The sequence below is a fragment of the Saccopteryx leptura genome, chromosome 10, assembly GCF_036850995.1.
Source record: "Saccopteryx leptura isolate mSacLep1 chromosome 10, mSacLep1_pri_phased_curated, whole genome shotgun sequence".
Classification (NCBI taxonomy): Eukaryota; Metazoa; Chordata; class Mammalia; order Chiroptera; family Emballonuridae; genus Saccopteryx; species Saccopteryx leptura.
In genome coordinates, this window is record NC_089512.1 from 25,884,958 (window position 1) to 25,905,909 (window position 20,952).

Genomic DNA, 20,952 nt, shown 5'->3' on the forward strand with positions numbered 1-20,952 from the left:
CCAATAGAACTTTAGCACATGTGGCATAAGCAGAGACTTGAAAAGTGCTTATGCTTTGGGGCTTGCTCTCTTGATGGTCTTTGGGCCCCGAGACCACCCTGTGAAAAAGCTGATGAAGAGCAAAGCAGACCCATCACACCTGAGGGCCCCCCCAGGCTGACGACGAGGCTGACAGCCACCAAATATGCGAGTGAAATGATCGTGGTTTATCCAACCTCAAATTGAGGAACTGCCCGGCTAACCCGCACAATCAGGAAAAACAAGGGATTTCTGCTTTAAGCCACTAATTTGTTTGGGGAGCGGTTTGTTAGGCATTCAAAACTAATTGATACAGATACAGATACAATATTTCTATGTGATCAGTCCAGGAGTCTATAAACTATAACTTTGGCACTTGTATCCTAAGATTGTTCCAGGCATAAAAAGGGACTTCTTGATCCTAAGGTTGGGAAACATTGCATTCTAAAGCATTTTCTACTTTGAGATTTGCAAAACAAATTATTAAAAATTCTGAGGAGCCATACAGTAAAAAAAAAAAAAAATCAGGAACCTGCTAAGAAAATGTTAAGGACTCCACCCCATTCCCACCCCCTTTCAAACTCCTGTGATCTCTTAGCATCGCAGGCTGGGCATTACCATCACTGCTGGGACCCTGCTCTGAATGTAGTAGGAAGGGGACTGGACAGGAACTGTGAGAGCCTGGTTCTGGTTCAAGGTACAGCATTTACAAACTATAGGGCCTTTCACAAATCTAATGTGGTAAAATTAGATAAAGTGACAGACAGACATCATTCCTGCCGTGAGTTCATTTTAGGTCTTAATCAGCCTATGCATGTCAACCTGGATAAACATTTTTTTTTTTTTTTACAGAGACAGAGGGAGAGTTAGAGAGAGGGACAGATAGGGACAGACAGACAGGAACGGAGAGAGATGAGAAGCATCAATCATTAGTTTTTCATTGTGACACCTTAGTTCATTGATTGCTTTCTCATATGTGCCTTGACCGTGGGCCTTCAGCTGACCGAGTAACCCCTTGCTGGAGCCAGCGACCTTGGGTCCAAGCTGGTGAGCTTTGCTCAAACCAGATGAGCCCGCGCTCAAGCTGGCAACCTCGGGGTCTCGAACCTAGCTCCTCTGCATCCCAGTCCGATGCTCTATCCACTGTGCCACCTCCTGGTCAGGCTGGATAAACATTTAAATGATACATTAACACTTTGTTTTCTGTATTGATGAGTCATGACGATGCTGAGTTGGCAAATCATTCATTCATCTCAAAATCTATCTTGAGAGGCTGCTGTAAGTCAGGTACTAGTGTGAGTGCTGGGAATATATTAGTGACCAATTCTTTCTGTGACAGCTTGTTTTCTAATAGAGGAGGTGGACTATAAATCTGCAAAGAAATAGCCAGATGATAATAAGGACCATGAACCAAAACAGAGAAAAGAGTTGGAATAGTGGAAGTTAAACTTCAGTTTACGCCAGAATCACCTGGAGAATCTGTTAAAATCCACATTTCTAGGTCCCATCTCCCAGAGTGTCTGTTCCAGTAGGTCTCAAATAGGAACTGAGAATTTTCATTTCTAACAAATTCCCAAATGCTGCTGCTGCTGATGATAGATGCATTGTGCTTTACAAACCTGTGGGATAGAGTGACAGGAAGTTGTTCTTTTAGATGCAGTGGTCAGGAAAGGTCTCTCTAACCAGCAGAGATCCCCCTGAAGTGAGGGAGGAAGCTATGGAATTATCTGAGAAGAGAGCTTTAAGTAGAGGGCACACACAACATGTGCAAAGGCCCTGAGGCAGAGCGGAATTTGTTGTGTTGGAGAAAAAGCAAGGTCTATGTTTTTATTAGGCATTAATATGGTAGCAAGCCAGTGTCCTTGTTACCTATGTGGCGTGAATTCTGCATGGAAATATTCTCGGGTTAGAGCCTGCAGGGACCATTGGGGTTGAGTTTCCACCAAATTATTTCCTGTTAAGACTCACATTTAGAAATAGTTAATAGGAGGAAATACAACTGTAGGAGTTGAGTAGTTTCGGTTAAGTTATACACCAGGACAAAAAGAGGAAACTGTTCATGTGTCATATTTCACTTTCAGAGGTCCACGGGTTGAAGTTCTGACACCAGAATGGGGTGTTTCGCAAATTTACAAAGTTTCCAATGTCCTTGCCTGTGGTTTGCAGAAGGGTCTGTGATTTCTCAGATCAAGACATGTCATTCTAACATGGCTCCTCTTGTATTTGTAGATTTTCCCCAGACAGTAATGCTTTACACTTTTTTAGAATATTCTGCACTTGGAGAACATTTTTCACATTCCTGATCTCATTGGATCCTCACAATTTAATTTCATGATACTGAAAAGACAGAAATGATTATCCCCAGGCTACAGATGAGAAAACCGAGGCCCAGAGAAGTTAACATTCAGAACCATTTCTTTCTTTTCCCTTTATGCGGTCTATTCTTTGATAGGCAAACTGTCCAAAGCTGTGACAAGTACACAGTAGGACCGGAGGAGGGCAAGAAAGGTCAGGCTTATAACTCCCTACCACTGCCTTTCTTGAGAACGTCTGATCTCGGGTCTCTGCCTACCACTTAGGTGAATTTTTTTGTTTGTTTATTTGTTTTTTAGATTTTATTTATTTATTTATTTATTTATTTCAGAGAGAGAAGACAGAGAGAGAGAGACAAAGAGAGAGAGACAGAGAGAGAGAAAGGGGGAGGAGCAGAAAGCATCAACTCTCATATGAGCCTTGACTAGGCAAGCCCGGGGTTTTGAACCAGCGACCTCAGCATTCCAGGTCGACGCTTTACCCACTGCGCCACCATGGATCAGGCTTTTTTTCATCGCTATCAATCGTGAAAATGTGTGGCTTCACTCAGAAGGCAGATCATTTGTGAAAAGAAAAGGCAAATTAACTTTACTGAGCACCCAAGATCCAGGCTTTGGTTTAATATTTCTAAAGTGTGACTTTAGTTCATTCCTCTGGCAATGAGTGTTTTTTCTACTTTGTAGGTGAAAAAAACTGGGGCTTGAGGAAACTAATGAATCTGAAAATACGAAAAATATGAGTGACTCAAAATCACTTCTCACTATTGGTATTCCCTCTCACCTCAGTAGCCACAAGCCTTCTGTAAATACTACACTGAAGTATACACATGATATGAATGAGACACTTCCTACTAAGGACAGTTTCATGTCAGCTAGTCAAACTATCTGAATCAGTAAAATCACTTTTCTGATACGCGGAGATAAAGGGGTAAAAAAAAATTAACCTACAGGAAATACCTATCATTGCCTCTAAACGACTCAAATAGCCTCATATGAAGGACCACATTCCATCACAGTTATTTGTTTTATTAAGACTTAATGTTTTTAGAGCAGTTTTAAGTTTGTAGCAAAATTGAGGGACAATAGAGAGATTTCCCATATATCTCCCGCCTCTCACACCTGCATAGCCTCACCTGGTACTGACATTCCCCACGAAATTGGCACATTTTGTTACAGAGGAATCCGCATGGACACGTTATAATCAAAGTCCATAGTTTACATTACATTTCACTCTTAGTGTTGTTGTACATTCTATGGTTTGGACAAATGTAGAATGACATGTATCCATCATTATTTTATCACATGGGGATTTTCACTGCCCGAAAAATCCTCTCTGTTCCCTCTATCAATCTCTCCCCTTAACCCAACCCCTGGCAACTGATCTTTCTATTGTCTCCATAGTTTTGCCTTTTCAGAACGTCATATACTTAAAATCATACAGTATGTAGCCTTTTCAGATTGGATTCTTTCATGCAAGAATATGCATTTAAGTTCTTTTCATGTCCTTTTATGACTTGATAGCACATTTCTCGTTAGCACTGAACGATATTCTGTTGTCTGGATGTACCACAGTTTATTTATTCATTTGCCTACTGAAGTACATCCTGGTTGCTTCCAAGTTTGGGTAATTATGAATAAAGGTGCTATAAATAGCTGTGTGCAGGTTCTTGTTTGCACAGAAGTTTTCCAAGTCTTTGGGTAAATAACAAGGAATGAAATTGCTGGATTGTATGGTGAGAGCATATTTAGTTGTGTAAAGAGAAAAAAACTGCCAAACTGTCTTCCAGAGTGGCTGTGTCATTTTGCATTCCCACTAGCAATGAACGAGAGTTCTTGATGCTTCTCTTCCCATCCTCGCCAGCATTTGGTGTTTTCAGTGTTCTGGATTTTGGCCATTCTAATAGATGTGCACATGTGTTGTTTAAATTTGCATGTCCTTGATGACATAAATTGTGGAGCATCTTTTCATATGTTTATTTGCCCTCTGTCTATCTTCTTTGCCTATTAAGGTCTTTGGCCCATTTCTTAATCGGGTTGTTTGTTTTCTTACTGTTGACCTTTAAGAGTTCTCTTTGTATATTTTGATTAACAATCTTTTATTAGATCTGTCTTTCTTAAATATTTTCTGCTGGTCCATGGATTGTCTTTCTATTCTCTTGAAATTCTTTTTGGCAAAGCAGAAGTTTTCATTTTTCTTTACATTGTCATATTCTTCTGTGTCTGCCTTTTTCACTTAAAATAATGTTTAGAAATGTATCCATGTTGTTGCACCTGTCAATAATTTATTCCTTTTTTTAAATTGCTAAGTTTTTTTAGCCCTGGCCGGTTGGCTCAGTGGTAGAGCGTCGGCCTGGCGTGCAGAAGTCCTGGGTTCGATTCCCGGCCAGGGCACACAGGAGAAGCGCCCATCTGCTTCTCTACCCCCTCTCCTTCCTCTCTGTCTCTCTCTTCCCCTCCCGCAGCTGAGGCTCCATTGGAGCAAGGATGGCCCGGGCGCTGGGGATGGCTCCTTGGCCTTTGCCCAGGCGCTAGAGTGGCTCTGGTCGCAGCAGTGCGACGCCCCGGAGGGGCAGAGCATCGCCCCCTGGTGGGCGTGCCGGGTGGATCCCGGTTGGGCGCATGTGGGAGTCTGTCTGTCTCTCCCCGTTTCCAGCTTCAGAAAAATACAAAAAAAAAAAAAAAATTGCTGAGTTTTATTTATTGTATGAACAGACAATAATTCCATGATCTTTTCTCTTGTTGGTGAACATTGGTCAGTGTCCAATATTTGACCGTCACGAATAAAGCATGGTGTTACTGCACCTGTCTTTTAGTGGACGTATGTTTTCTCTTGAATAAGTATCTTAGCAGTATGTTGCTGGGTCACAGACTAGATATTATGTTTAGCATTATCAGACAAAAAGGAACAGTTAACCAAAGTGACTGTAACATTTTACTGTGCCACAAGCAATGTACAAGAATTTCAGCTGTCCCACATGCTTGTCAAGATTTAGAATTACTGGTGCCCTGGCCGGTTGGCTCAGCGGTAGAGCGTCGGCCTAGCGTGCGGAGGACCCGGGTTCGATTCCCGGCCAGGGCACACAGGAGAAGCGCCCATTTGCTTCTCCACCCCTCCGCCGCACTTTCCTCTCTGTCTCTCTCTTCCCCTCCCGCAGCCAAGGCTCCATTGGAGCAAAGATGGCCCGGGCGCTGGGGATGGCTCTGTGGCCTCTGCCCCAGGTGCTAGAGTGGCTCTGGTCGCAATATGGCGACGCCCAGGATGGGCAGAGCATCGCCCCCTGGTGGGCGTGCCGGGTGGATCCCGGTCGGGCGCATGCGGGAGTCTGTCTGACTGTCTCTCCTCGTTTCCAGCTTCAGAAAAATGAAAAAAAAAAAAAAAAAAAAATTTAGAATTACTGGCAATTTTTACTTTACCATACTGGTGGGCTCATAACAGTATTCCATCTTGGTTTCAATTTGTGAATTCCTGATAACTATTGATGGTGAGTTCTTTTTCACGCACCAATCTTGTGATCAGAGTTTTTAATTTTAATGAAGTCCATCTTATCAATTCCTTTTTTCACGAATTGTTCTTTTAGTGTTATATATAAAGCTATGGCCATTCTCAAAGTTATTTAAAGTCTCTCCTATGTTATTTTTGAGGAGTTTTATGGTTTTGCATTCTGCATTTAGATCTGTGATTCATTTCAAGTTAGTTTTTGAGAAGGTGTAAGGTCTGTGTCTATGTTCATTTTCCTTTTTTTTTTTTTTTTTTTTTTTTGGCATGTGGCTGTCCAGTTGTTCCAGCGCCATTTGTGGAAAGGCTATTTTTGCTCTGTTTTATTACCTTTCCTTCTTTGTCAAATGTCAGTTGACTGTATTTATGGGGACCTGTTTCTGGGGCTCTCTATTCTTTTTGATTTATCTATTTGTCTATTATCTTGATAATATAACACTGTCTTGAATACTGTAGCTTAATAGTAAGTCTTGACATTAGGTAGTGTCAGTTCTCAGACTTTGTTCTTCTTCAATATTGTATTGGCTATCACAGTTCTTTTGATTATCCATGTAATCTTTTAAATTCATCTGTCAGTATTCCCAAAATAACTTGCTGGGATTTTGATTGAGATTACATTGAAACTATAGATCAACTTGGAAAGATCCAACATGTTGACAATACTGAGTCTTCTGCTCCATGAGCTTGAAATGCATCCTCATTTATTTAGTTCTTTAATTTGGTTCACCATCATTATTTTTTTGTGTTATGAGTGAGTGCAAAAATGACTAGGAATTACTGACAGAAATACCAGAAAAGAGCATTTTATGACCTGAATTTATTGTCTCTTGTCATTAATTAATAAAATCCAAAAGTATGGCAAAGTCAGTCTGTCATTGATCCAAACAAACAAATAAAAGCTTCCTGTCACCCTGGCCAGTTGGCTCAGTGGTAGAGCATCGGCCTGGTGTGTGGAAGTCCTGGGTTCGATTCCTGGCCAGGGCACACAGGAGAGGCACCCGTCTGCTTCTCCACCCCTCCCCCTCTCCTTCCTCTCTGTCTCTCTCTTCCCCTCCTGCAGCCAAGGCTCCATTGGAGCAAAGTTGGCCCAGGCACTGAGGATGGCTCCGTGGTCTCTGCCTCAGGTGCTAGAATGGCTCTGGTCGCAACAGAGTGGTGCCCCCAGATGGGCAGAACATCGCCCCCTGGTGGGCGTGCCGGGTGGATCCCTGTCGGGAGCATGCGGGAGTCTGTCTGACTGCCTCCCCGTTTCCAGCTTCAGAAAAATACAAACAAACAAACAAACAAACAAACAAACAAAAAAAGCTTCCTGTCATTTGTCTTACAAATCTAATGGAAAGCACCCCTGACATGGTCAGGAAAGCAAAGAAGCTGCTTCGCTGTCTTCCCCAAAGAAACTGCCATCAGAGATGAAACCTGAGCTCAGTTCATTTCTACCCCATTAGGTGGAGAATAATGCCATAGTCTGCTTTAAAAACTTAAATTTCCCAGGGTTTCAGTTTAGTAAATGAATACAAAAATATTGTTTAAAAAACAATAGGGATCTCTCCATCACATACTGGTAAATGTCTTTCTCTGGTCATTCAGTGGAGATAAAGTTGAATACACTTTTTATTTCTTTCCTTATTTTTGAGTGTATTGAGGTGATACTGGTTTACTAAATTATCAAGGTGTTGGGTTCACAATTTCACAGCACATCGTCTGTACACTGTATTGTGTGTTCACCACCCCAAATCAAGTCTCCTTCTACCACCATTTAACCCCCTCTATGCCTCCCACCTCCTCTCAAATTGATCTACTTTTAAAATGTAAAAGCTGGAAGGACGCAGTCCAATTCCTTATATTTATTCACGTGAATGGGAGGACCAGGAAATGAATGACTAGGCCAGGAGAATACAAGTTATTTCATGGCTCAGATTAGATCAGCCCAGCTCCCAATCCTGCATTCAGGGATATTTGGATGACTTTACTCTCACCTGTATTAAAAAAAAAAAAAAAAATTCCAGGCAGGCATTCTAAAAAGTGGATGTTAGAGAAAGGCACTCTAATTTAAGAGATTAGTAGCAAGTAGGAAATGCTACAGGAAAAAAAAATATTCATAGAGTTTTCTGAGAACGGAGTCATTTCCTCCAAAAGATCATCATCAAAGGCTAGCACTGATAGGTCAGCAAAGGGGATCATCTCCGGAACGTATTATTTCTGTACATCTCAATTCAGCCACGTGTCTGGGTTTGTGCTCAATCTTTGGCAAAGAGAGCCGTGTTCCTCCTCTTTCGGAGAATTTATATCCTGTTTAGTTACATATAAGCCCCACCAGGGGGGAAGGACTTTGACTGGCCTGCTCACTGTTCTTTCTATCTCCAGAGCCTACAAGAGTGCCAACCCAGGAGTAGGCACTTGGTAAATATTTGTTGAGACCATCAATTTAGAAGAAAATATTAAAAATTATTACTCTGAGTAAATTGATTTAAAAAGTGTCTTTCAAGATAAGATGCTAGCCTTTACCATTTTTCTAAGTTTTCAAATAGCATAAATTGATTTTTTTTTTTACGAAATAACAACAGGTCATATTCATTGACCACTTGCTATGCTCCAAGCACTGTGTACAGCAGGGGTCCCCAAACTACGGCCAGGCCCGCGGGTTGCATGCGGCCCCCTGAGGCCATATATCCGGCCCCCGCCGCACTTCCGCACTTCCGGAAGGGGCACCTCTTTCATTGGTGGTCAGTGAGAGGAGCATAGTTCCCATTGAAATACTGGTCAGTTTGTTGATTTAAATTTACTTGTTCTTTATTTTAAATATTGTATTTGTTCCCGTTTTTTTTTGTTGTTGTTTTTTTTTTTTTTTTACTTTAAAATAAGATCTGTGCAGTGTGCATAGGGATTTGTTCATAGTTTTTTTTATAGTCCGGCCCTCCAATGGTCTGAGGGACAGTGAACTGGCCCCCTGTGTAAAAAGTTTGGGGACCCCTGGTGTACAGCATTAGTCATCTATTATTAGTTATTCCTCACAACATTCCTACCAGGGAAGCAAGATTGTTTTCGCCATTTTACTGAGACAAGGAGAAGCTAAGTAACATGCCCAGAATGATTAGGAAAGGTCCAAACCTAGAGCTCAAATCCATAGCCAATCCATTATTGTCATGAACCACAGTGGAGGGCTTTGCTCTAATCTGCATAAATGGAAACTTAGGATTCTCTTGTTTTCTCTGCCAGTTCTAGCTTGTTTGCTCCAAGTATATTATTTATGGATGCTCAAAATATGTTCTGCAGTTGTGTCTGTAGGAGCTCTGTGACTAATGTTTTATGCAATGCTTTGTAAACTTGGGATGAGGCAAGTTTATTGTGAAGGAGAGCTATAACACATGAAGATAGAAAGTGTCAGTAAGACTTAGAGTGGCCTCAAATTGAGAATCTCATAGAGCTAACAATAGCAAGTAAATCCAAAGTTATAACTGTCATTCCAGTGAGACCCATTCAGGAATTCTAGAATCTGAAAATGGCCCATAATCATAAGTATTACATATGTTGTTGCATCTAGGCAAATTAGAATTTATTCCATGAAAATAACTAAGAGTTACTTAATCCCCTTCTTAAAAAAAAAGAATATTTTCACAAAATTTTTAAAATTACATTTCCATGTTTTCTACACATAAACATAACTAAAAAAAAAAAAAAAAAAAAAGAAGCACTTAATTGACATGTTTTGGGAAGATATGTCTTGAACCATTAAATTCCTTTGGCAACTGACAAAGAATTTAACAACATACTACACTATTGCGTGCTGACAGTGAACATTGGTTATTACACTCCAATTAACAATTATTCAACTCATCATAAATCTATCTTTCAGCCAGCTGAAAATTAATATTTAATTTAGAAATGTTTTGGTATTCTTACCAATTCACCTTTTTCTCAATGCACTTTAATTCATCAATATCATTTTTGCATAGGCTTTTAGTATGTGCCTTAGTGTATAGAAATGATTTGTGGCTGCAAGCAGAACTTGTAATTGCTACATAAAGCAATAATTCTCTTGAATATTTAATTATTTTTAGAATTTTTATGCTTGTGATTCTGAATAATATTTATTCACTCAAGTTAGACTTTGGTATTTTATTTGCAATAATTGTAAAAATAAACAAAAGTTAAGTGCTAATTGCTTATCTTCTAGTTGCTCATAGTTGTGCTAGTACATCAGAGAGCTTTCATAGAATGATTAAGAGATAATATATAACCAGCAATTCTACTCTTAAGAATGTGCCTAAGAAATATGAGCACATGTGTCCACAAAAAAAAAAAAATGCTGTATTTGTAATATTCCCAAACTGGAAACAACTGAAGTATCAATCAACAGAAAAATAAATAAATAAATTATGCTACTACATATTTACATGATTAAATATCAAATAAAAATTTAAAATAGAACAACTATTTTTATTATTTATTTTTTTAAAGTGAGAAGTGGGGAAGCAGAGAGATAGATTCCTGCATGTGCCCAACCAGGATCCACCTGGCATGCCCACCAGGGGGCGATACTCTGCCATCTGGGCCGTTTCTTCGATGCAACCAGAGCCATTCTAGCGCCTGAGGTGAAAGCCATGGAGTCATCCTCAGTGCCCAGGCCAACTCTGCTCCAACGGAGCCTTGGCTGCGGGAGGGGAAGAGAGAGAGAAAAAGGAGAAAGGGAAGGGTGGAGAAGCAGATCAGCACTTCACCTGTGTGCCCTGGCTGGGAATCAAACTCAGGACATCCACACGCCAGGCTGACACTCTACCACTGAGTCAACCAGCCAGGGCCGAACAACTATCTAATCACACGATACTGTGGATTTATCTCAAAAACATTACACCGAGTGAAAGAAACCAGCTATAAGAGAGAATACATTGTGTCATTCCATCTACATGAAGCTCAATAAAATAAATGATAGTAGCAAAGCTAATAAATGATGATAGGAATCAAAATAGTGTTTAATTCTAGAAGGGGAATGGAGATCAACAGAGAAAAAGTACAGAGAAACTTTCTGGATTGATGGATTTTTTTCTATCTAATTCTGTGTGGTGATTACACAGGGTTGTAAAATCCTAAAAATGTATCAAAATGAACACTTCATCTTTGTCTATTTTACTATACTTCAATAAACAATTATCACTCTGAATGTCTTTTTTTCTGTTCTGTTTTTAAAGAGAGAGAGAGGGAAGGGGGAAGGAGCAGGAAGCATCAACTCCTATATCCAAGCAAGCCCAGGGTTTCAAACTGAAACCTCAGTGTTCCAAGTCAAGGGCTTTTTTTTTTTTTAAAGATTTTTATTTATTCATTTTAGAGAGGAAAGAGAGAGAGAGAGAGAGAGAAGGGGGAGGAGCAGGAAGCATCAATTCCCATTTGTGCCTTAATCAGGCAAGCCCAGGGCTTCGAACTGGCAACCTCGGCATTTCCAGGCCAATGCTTTATCCACTGCGCCACCAACAGTCAGGCCCAGGTCAAAGTTTTATCCACTGCGCTACCACCAGTCAGGCCTGAATGTTTTCTTAAACACAACAGTTTGTTTTGCAGCTATCTCCACGTTGATGCACCTAGGCCTAGTTCATTATTTTAACAGTATCTATTTAAAGAAAAGATGATTTATGCTCTGATAGAGTTTGGCTTGGCTGATGGGTATGTTGGCATAACATTAACTACTGCAACAAATAAGCTTTCATGTTTTAGTGGCTTACCACAAAAGAAGTTGATTACTCAATCACTGTAACAGTTCAATGTGAGTCTTCTCGTTTCCTCTGTGTGGTGATTAATGGACCCAGGTTCCTTCCAGCTTGTGGCTTGCTAGTTCCTGCCCAGGGGCCTCAGCATCTTCTAACCCCTGTTGGAAGACAAGCAGAGAGAAAGAATATAATTAGGGAATTTTCTAGGTTTCTAGCTGATGTCATGCCTGTTTTATTTAGGCCTCATATACATATTTAATGTATTGATTGATTTTAGAGAGAGAGGAAGGGAAAGAGAGAGAGAGAGAAAGAAAGGGAAACATTAATTCATTGTTCTACTTATTTATGCATTCATTAGTTGATTCTTGTATGTGCCCTGACTAGGTGTTGAACCCACAACCTTGCTGTGTGAGGAGGGTGCCCAGCTGAACTATCCAGCCAGGGCCTAGGCCTCTTCTGATCATTGCAGTGTATAGCAGCCCCACAAGCAAAGAACTAGAGAGATGATATCTCATGACCTCTAGAACATGTCCGGCCCCGTGACTTCCTCTCCTGCTTATAACTAGCGTGATGGGCTGCTTGTGAGTACATCCAGCCTCTGCGACAAGTGTCTGGGACTGAGCTTGAGCAAATTATTTAACAATCCTATGTCTCAGCTTCCCCACATGGAAAATGAAGTGTGTAATAATACTGCTTCACAGAGTTCTTAGGCAAACGTTTAAAAATATGTGAAGTATTTAGGCTAATGCCTGATACATAACGCAAGCTTAATAAATGTTAGCTGTATTACATACTCCTTGTCATAACCAGCCGTGCGAGATTGTCTACTGCACCTCCAACATACTCTAGGCTTCTACTCTGGCAAACGATGGATTCTTTTCCCAGGGCCAGCTTAATGAGCATGCAATCTGTGCAGCTGCCAGTGCCCCCTGCTCAGAAGGGCCCCGTGCTCCAGGCCTGACACCAAGTTTAATGCTCAGTGTCTACCACCTTGAGATTCCTAGTGATTGTATCTTGGAAACAGTGTCTTGTAAGTGACATCTGATGGGACAATGGAGCATGTGTGTGAGCAGAAGCGACACACTCAGTACATATGCCCACGGCTGCTGTTCGCTTCTCCGTTCATCTACAGCATTCTTGATGCCCCATGAGCACAGAATTCCAATGGTCCCACGATGCAGGAGAGGTCAGCAAAACTCGAACTGAGTACAAGGTGAGCATGTTACGTGCTTTCCATTCTGAACAGAACTTGCTCTGAACGCAAAGAAGACAACAACCAAGGGACTCTGTCATGCCCTCTCTTACTTGGTACTTCCCTGTACCGGCTAACCATTTACTCTGAAAATGACGGCAATGAAGGACAGGGGAACCCATAGTTCCTTTTCCTTTCAGTCCTTCCTTACTCCTCAGTACAGTAAGTCAAAGAGAGAGTGGTGGTAGAATGAGCACATAACAAGGAGTTAAATAAAAACAATAGCATTCGTGTTGTGCCGATTCCACAGTTCTGATAAGAACAAACCATACATGCATAAACAAACAACAAAATACCATATGCGCCCCCGAGCTAGTAAACACAGATTGTGTGATTTTGTTGATTTTGCATAGGAGTTCAGTGCACTTCTATTCGCATTAAAAACTAGCATTGCATGATGTAGATGAACAGTAAAATTGATGCTAATAATGTTACATGTTTATTTTTCTTTACTTAGAATGGTATTAAATAGTAAGTAAAGTAAAATCCATGACAATTCCAAAGACAGAACATGGGAGAAAAGAGATAGCTTTATATTTTGTACCATTAGTGGTACTTCTTTCCTGCTTTCTGAATAAAGGACCCCGCATTTCATTTTGCACTGAGCCCTGCAACTAAGATAGCTATCTGGGTCTTTTCCTCCCCCTGACTTCTCCCAGAAGTCCCGCACAGCCACCTTTAGCGGGAAGTCTTACCCAGTCCTTCTCTCTCCATTCTTAACTTCATGGGCTATTATGGTCTCCAAGCCGGCAACCACCTCATAATTTATTTTTATATATTTCTCATTATCCTTTCACTCTTAAGTTCATCTTGGACATGCCGTTTCCCCTAATCGTGTCTTTCCTGAAGAGCAGAAACGGACTTGACATTCTTACCTGTCTGGCCATAGACCAGAATCACTGGAGTCCTCAACAGCTAAAATAAATTCCAGGGACTAATGATGAACAGAAAGAATCGGAATCTCCAGGGTTGGGTCATTTGGCTGCGCAGCAACCTGAGTAGTTGTTGAATGAATGAAAGAATACCAGTGGTTCCAGTCCCTGGAGGGGTTATTCCTCTGGTTCCAATGCTCTCTAAAATCTGGTCTTTTCTTAGACTGTTCCAAGTGCTATCTAGTTCTGTGAAATCTTCTGATTTTTTTACCCTCATCTCATACTCACATCTTTCACTTCTTGACCTCAAGTTCTTTGTTGTATATTACTTATCTTTGACACTGAGAAATGTCTAATCAATTTTTACTTCTCTTATTAGACTCTGGTAACATGACAACAGAGCAGAGTGGGGACTAGGGGTGAGGCCTTGGAGGTAAAATTTAAGGAGATGTCAAGAACCTCAGTAAAAAAAGAGAAATTATATATAATTTAATGCAATATTTTAAAAATCACAATTAATGCAACCATTATGCATGATGAAAATATGTCAAAATTTTAAATAAAGACAGGTTCGGACCCTGTACTGACACCACTGGCCTTATTCACGTCAGTCTAATCCCAGCCCTGTTGGAGCCTATGTTTTATTTGTCTTCTAACCCCAGTTGTCATTGAATGAATGAATATATGAATAAATTGTTTCCTTGAGCCAATTCATCAGCTTGATATTTATAGACCCTGGCGGTGAAGATGGCTGGCTCTGGTGAAATGTGCTCATGGGTCATGGAAACAGCTTGGTTATGTCTTCTGAAATCAGCGCGATTGGGACTGCCTTCAGTCAGGTCCCCATAAAATTCTCCTTCACTGCCCTAGTATAAAATCAGGGAAAAAAAAATTGCATGTTCTGTTGGTACCCATTCTTTACCATGTAGCCTCTAAGATGGCTCTTGGGGGGGAGGAGGGAGTTCAAATGGAATCCACATAGCTCATGTTTTTTTCAGCGTGTGGCATTAAAACTGTCCTCCCCATTGTTATAAAACATTTCTACAATCACACTCTCATGAATTGTTTGAGTGATGCCACATTATTTATTCAACGTTTTAATTTACTCTGTACTTCAGAGGTTCCCAGGCAAAATGGGATCAGAAAGGCAAAGCCGTTTGAACAAAGGGAAGCAACAGTGTTTGTTATACTTCAATCTCTGTATGGTGTTTCCTACTTAAAAAGGGATTTAGCTACAGGTTATATTCAGGAAGAGAAAAAATTTAAAAATTCCAGCAGTCTTGAAGGCCTATCATCCACCTTTTGAAGCAAGATTGACATCACCACCGCCCACCCACAAACACTCACCACCAACCACACCAACACCACAACCACCATCATCACCACGCTACCACCTCCCTTTATTACAAAGTTGTTTACCCACTCTTTGGCCCCTGCCATGACCGGGTTGCCAAGAGTTGTGGCCTTTCAGAGCCAGTTTTTTTCCTCTGTGGCCAACTTTTTTACTCACAGTTAGCCACCAGGGGGCCCCATGTTTGGAACAAATGGTGAGACTCCACAGCTTTCCTCCAAACCAACCAAAACATCCCGGGACAACTTTGGCGCAAAGCTAGGGAGCTTCCCTGCAAAGAACAACTCACCAGCTACAAGCCGACAAATCCTAGGGTGCAGCCTCATTACGACTAAAGAATAAAACACGTATGTATCGCCAAGGACCGAGGGGAAATAGGAACCGCGGAGTCTCAAGAGAGGCCCCTCGCTCTCGCCAGGAGTCTTGAGGTCTTCGGCTTTCTGGAAGCGCGCTGAAACTGTGCATCAGGCGCCTGGAACAGTTTCTAATTTCCTGACAGTTGTGGCGGTTAACGCTGTCGACAGGGATGGTGGCTTCTCGCTCCATTCCGTGGGATGCTCACCAGAAGCTGGAATAAAACACACGCCACTGGCTGGCAATCTAGAAAACTCTCCAATAAATGCTCTATGCATTGTTCAGGCAGTTGAGGATACAGACGCATCATCACAGCTCTCTCACTCACTTTGTTATACAAATGAACGTGTCTATTGACGAATGAAGTCGGAATTACTTTAATATCATATATAGTAAAATAATTGCACCCTGTCGTCAAAACAGTTTTGTTGCAACTATAGCTTCACAACGACTATATTTTAGCTTTTGGAGTACTCAGTATTTTTTAACAGGTATTCTTCTAGCGCAGAACGCAGCTGCCCGCTTCATTTTCTCCCAATCTGAACCTTTGGCCTTCAGGATTTATGGGGCAGGGGAACGGAGGGAAAGGAACACTTTAGACACCCATATTTGCCTGGGCAGAACTTTCAAGAGTATAAATCATTTTTTCTTCCGGTTTTATTTGTACATATCCAAGGCAAAGACAAATCAATAGGGTGGCCCTTCAGGAACCTGTAGAGAGTGTCAACCCCCTCGTACACATCTCCCAGGATATGCATAATGGTGTGAAGGGGTGTCTACTTCAAGGGCAAGCCAGGAATTTTCCAAGCTCCCGTTCTCGGGGTTGGTGATGGTAAGAGAACACCAGACCCCGCGGCGGTGGGAGGCCCCGGGAGGAGCCAGGACGCGGTGTCAGCCCGCCACGCGCCACAAGTGGTTTGGCGAAAAAGGGAGGAGCGCGGCCCGGACGGGCAAAATAAAGCCCAGACTTCTGGAAGTCACCTCCTCCTCGTCCCCACGTCCTTCGTTCCCATTCCTTCCACTTTGCCTAGTAGAGGAATGATACCGAAACCCGACCCTCTGTGCTCACGCAGCCCGGTGGGTGGACGCGCTGCCACCAAAAAAGCACTGCAACATCGCCCCCCGAGCGAGGGCACCCTGGGCGGAAGGCACTGCCGGGCCTGGGAGGAGGGGAGCGGCCGAACCTAGGGAGGCAGGTGTGGAGGCGGCCATCCGAGGCGGTGCGTGCCTAGGGAGCCGGGCCGGGGTACGCGAGCCCGGAGTGGCCGACGGGTCCCAGAGCCCGCTGAGTCCCGGGCGGGAGCCAGACAGGGCGCGTCGGTGCCAGCCGGGCCGCCCGGGCGGCGGCGGCGGCGGGACGTGCAGCCGGGAGGCCATTTCCTCGCTGCGCCCCTGGCGGAGTCGGCTTTGCCTGCTCTGGGCTGTTGCCACCGTGCGAGCCTACCGCCGGGAGGGCCGGAGGGGAAACCAGGTCACCGGTTCGCAGACGCACCGCGGAGCGAACGCTCGGAGCTCGGAGGAAGACAGCGCCCGGGGAGCGGACCGGGGCGGGCCAGGCGCGCGGGGGGCCGGCAGAGGCGGGGACTCCGCTGCCCCGGCCACACTCGCTTCCTACGCCTATAAAAGTGGAGTGGCAGGGGAGGGCCGGCGCGGCCCTGGCGACGGCCGCCTCTCTTCGCCCAAAGAGTTGACATTTTGCAGGACTCGCGCGACGTCCCGTCGCCGGCGCTCCCCGGGACCCCGCCGCCGGGAGGAGGGGGCGGAGGAGGGTGGAGACTGCGGGGCTTGGCCAAGGAAGGCGCACATCCTCGGGCGGGCGGCCGTGACGCGGCGGGGATTAACTTTGCATGAATAATGTGAGTGCGCTTGGAAAGGAGACCTTCTGCTCGCCGGGCTCGGGCGAGCGCCCGCCGGCTGCCTTCCCCGGGCAGGGGCGCCCGATCCGGCCGGCTCCAGGGCACACTGGTAATTTGGCGCGGAGGCGGGGGTGAGGGCGGGGGGGTGTCGCGGTGGGAAAAGTGGGCGACAGTTCCAGATGTCCAGAAGGGTGGGCAGGATGGTGACGGGGCTGTCGCGGGAAACTGAAAGGGTGCCGGCGGCAGGCTGAGCGCGCGGGCGGGCGGCGGGCGTGGGTGCGTGGGGGTGTCAGCCGCCCTATTCCCAGCCTCCGCAGGGCTCGTGTGCGCCCCGGCTCGGGGAGGAGGTGCCCGGCGGTTGCTGGGGCACCGCGCGATGGCACTCGGGGAGCCACAGCGTGGGCAGTAGCAGAGCAGGGTGGCCGGGGGCCCGCGCCAGTCGCAGCGGCTCTGTTCCTCAAACCCCAACCCAGCTGTTGACAGGCTCCTTGTGAAATGGAGTTTGGCATCTTCAGCGCCGAACCGAGTGGAAGTTTCCATGATGAGGAAGTTCTGTGACACGGGGATTCGGAAAAGGTTGGCAGACACGGGGGTGCGGTTTAAAGGGACTGTGGGTCCTCCATCCCCCTTTTTTTGCTCTTGCCCCGGAACTGCCGGGTTTGGAAAGGAGAATAATCCTGAACATTGGCGTGCGCTGTGCTGGTGCCTGGCGACTTAGCTTCTCCCGCCTCCTCTGGGAGTCGGTGGCGATTTCGCTAGCCTCCTCAGTCGCACTTCTTTGCCTGCTTCTCTTGACGCAGCATCTTCGTCTGAGTGGCCTGAAGTTGGTTCTGATACCAGGAGTTGTGCCAGCTGTGTGCTCCCCCACCCCCGCGCCACCCCTCGGAGCAGGACTAATTTGGGGGACTTTTTTGGATTCTGCCTTTCTTAGCTAGCTGCTGTTGTCACTTTGGGGAAGGATTTCCCAATGACCATTGTAGGATTATTATTAGTGCTAAGTCTTAAGCCTTCTGATTTGTTGGGGAGAGGGAGCATGGAGTGAGTTTGTATTTACTAATTTTAAATGTATAATATTACCCAAATGGGAAATTAATTTTGAAGGACCTAGGAGTATAACAATTTGTCAAGTGAGTCAAAGAAAAGAAAATAATTTACTTGGACAAGTTCAGACTTTCCATCCTCCCCTTTCCACACAGATTTAGGATTTGTGAAGCTTCAAACACTATCCCTAATCAGTCAATAAACTTAAAACAAAGTCTTCCTCTTGGCATAGTACGGCTCTCAGGTTCTGGTAAGATTGTTTTAAAGACCTGTTTTGACGTTCGAAAACATAAAGCATTCCTTTGACAGTGTATTAATATCAGAGCACAGCAATTTTTATAATGATACATATAATATAGAGCTGTTGCGCAATATCTTTACATTATTTTTGCCTTGTTCTAACACATTATAACAGTTTTAACACATTATAACCTAACATAATATAATATAATATAATATAATATAATATAATATAATATAATATAATATAATATAATATAATATAATATAATATAATATAATATAATATAATATAATATGCATTGGACCACAAAGTAAAAATTTCAGTTTAGTCAAAATATTCCACGATTTATTCTGAATATTCACTGTGATTGCTCCCTACTTCACTTCTGTTTATCACTGCTTCTGAAACAAGTCAGGGATTAGGAAACATTTTTTAAAGGTGTGTTGATGAAAAGTATTTTGAGCAATGAATGTTTTTAGGAGTTTTCATGTCACTTGGCTAATGGTTTAATGGACTCTAATAGAAATTCAATAGTAAGTGATTTATTTGGGAATATTATATGGGAAGGCATTGGTGAAAAACCATTTATTATTTGTGATTGTGAAGCAGATACTATCAGTATTTTATTTTAATGAATTTCCTAGTTTTGTTCTATATTGGAAAGGAGACCATCCATTAGTAAATATGATTTGCTCTTATTTTCCAGCGAATGAAAGTAAATGGTAGTGAATATAGCCACAGAACTATTTTTTGTGGAGCAATTTCTGTTGGCATTACAATTCAAAGACATACTTTTATTGACGTCGGAATATTATTTTATGAAGTAATCGACTGCAGGAGCAATAAACATTTCATTTCTCCCCTACAGATTCTTTGTAGTAAATTCTGCTACAGAGATGAACTAAGACAGCTTCCTTATCATCTACACCTTTAAGAAAAGGTGATTTCTTAAAACTGCCTTAAGAATGTGTGGATTCCTTTCCTCTTCTGAGACTTTTGCAATTGATTGAAGCACAGGGTGTGGGAGCCACAAATGGGATTGCATATTTCTTTTTTTAGTAAGCTCATCTTTTTGATGGAAATCAGAGTAAAGGTGGTTGGTTTTCTTTAGCTTCTTTTTGTCATTCTAGTGTAAGGTTATGTGTCACCTTCTCAAAAAGCTTTTTTTCCGTCACCACTTGAGCAAAGGCAGCCCCTCCTTCCTCCAGAGACGCTGGTTTTTGTTTCCCTGTTTGCGCCCTCTTCCTTGGTTATATTTGCAGTTTGAATTGTTCATTTCAGTCGGTCCTTACTGGTTGCATGTCTCCTGTATGTCAAACATAGAGTCCGTGAAAAAAAACTGCTCCCTTCACGCTCAATTCTCCAGCAGCTTGAATCGTGCTTGGCACACAGTAGGTGCTGAAAAAAATCTTTGTTGGATAAAGGAAGAGTTGTGCTCAAACATTGTTCCCCCAAATACCTAAGCATCCTAAATGGGTACCAATTGAACATGCCAAGATCTGTGCCTGTATGTGTGTGTGTGCCATGGATATATGGGCTAATCTTTGTTTTTCTCTTTTGAAATGAAAGCTATCCCCATCTTGTATAGTGTTGAATACTGACGATGCAGGGTTATTTCTGCAAGTATTTCCTGGGGATACTTGCCTTGAGTACATGGAATTCCTCAGCAGCAGTTTGTCTTACCTGATTCCCTAAAGACTTTGACCTTCAGTACCCTGGGTTTCAGCAGAATTTGTATGAGTTCCAGAGGTATTGTCAGTGCAAAGAGTGAAATTCCAGAAAACAAATATATCACTGGGTAATAGCAACGCCTTCTCACGCAGCAGGTTCTAGCAGTGTCTTTGGCTTTGGCAGCCATAAGAAGATCAAGGGAGCTTGGTGGTCTATGAAAGTGGTGGTTGGCGAAGGGGTGAATGGGACTGTCAGGATCCCACACAGGATAGAAATAGCTCTCGGCCGTAGGTTGGAAATAACCTGGCAGTTACCCTGTGTTATAACTTAAGTCAGTCACCTACCCCTTTGCCCCCTTTTCCACTTCCATAAACAGATTTTGAACCAAACAACTGTGGGAAATATTGCATTATCTGAGTTTTCAAGCAACTGAGCTCTGATACCCAAGGGGTTATCATCTAATGAGCTAATCATGGGACCTCTTTAGACAATTGAGACTAAAAGGAAGTTACAATTGATGATTGTGGAGATCTGTTTTTGTATATAGAGTATCAACTTTCGGAAACATGTCTGAGTAAATACATAGTAAAAGTCCCACAGAATGATGAGACTGGTAAAAATGGTAAGGGACAAAAGATAATCAAACAGAAAGCTTAAAGTGCTTATTGCTTTTGAGTATTTAATTTAGCTATGAGCTTCTCAGTAGCCAAGTTAATAGAGAAAGAATGAGACTTGGGTGTACATTAAAGTTATAAGGATAGATCAGATAACATTGACAGAGGTCTT

General features: G+C 43.0%; 1 protein-coding gene and 1 long non-coding RNA gene across 9 annotated transcripts in view; one reads left to right on the top strand and one right to left on the bottom strand.

Moving 5' to 3' along the window:
- Positions 1–10,298: 10,298 nt before the first annotated feature.
- On the bottom strand, positions 10,299–16,957 carry LOC136382563 (uncharacterized). Its single transcript, XR_010747254.1, has 4 exons — positions 16,539–16,957; positions 15,290–15,568; positions 11,541–11,683; positions 10,299–10,477 (listed from the first exon to the last, which is right to left on the bottom strand). It is a non-coding gene; the product is annotated as an uncharacterized lncRNA (long non-coding RNA).
- The window catches only part of THRB (thyroid hormone receptor beta), a 396,484-nt gene continuing 392,045 nt past the window's right edge, over positions 16,514–20,952 (top strand). For 4 of the 8 annotated variants that reach the window (XM_066351976.1, XM_066351980.1, XM_066351968.1 and 1 more), the window contains exon 1: positions 17,173–17,319. The gene's annotated coding sequence lies outside the window, so the exon portion shown is untranslated. Of the gene's footprint in view, positions 16,575–17,099; positions 17,320–17,693; positions 17,787–20,952 lie in introns of those variants that run through there. The other 4 variants (XM_066351977.1, XM_066351969.1, XM_066351971.1 and 1 more) reach the window with 3 other exon arrangements.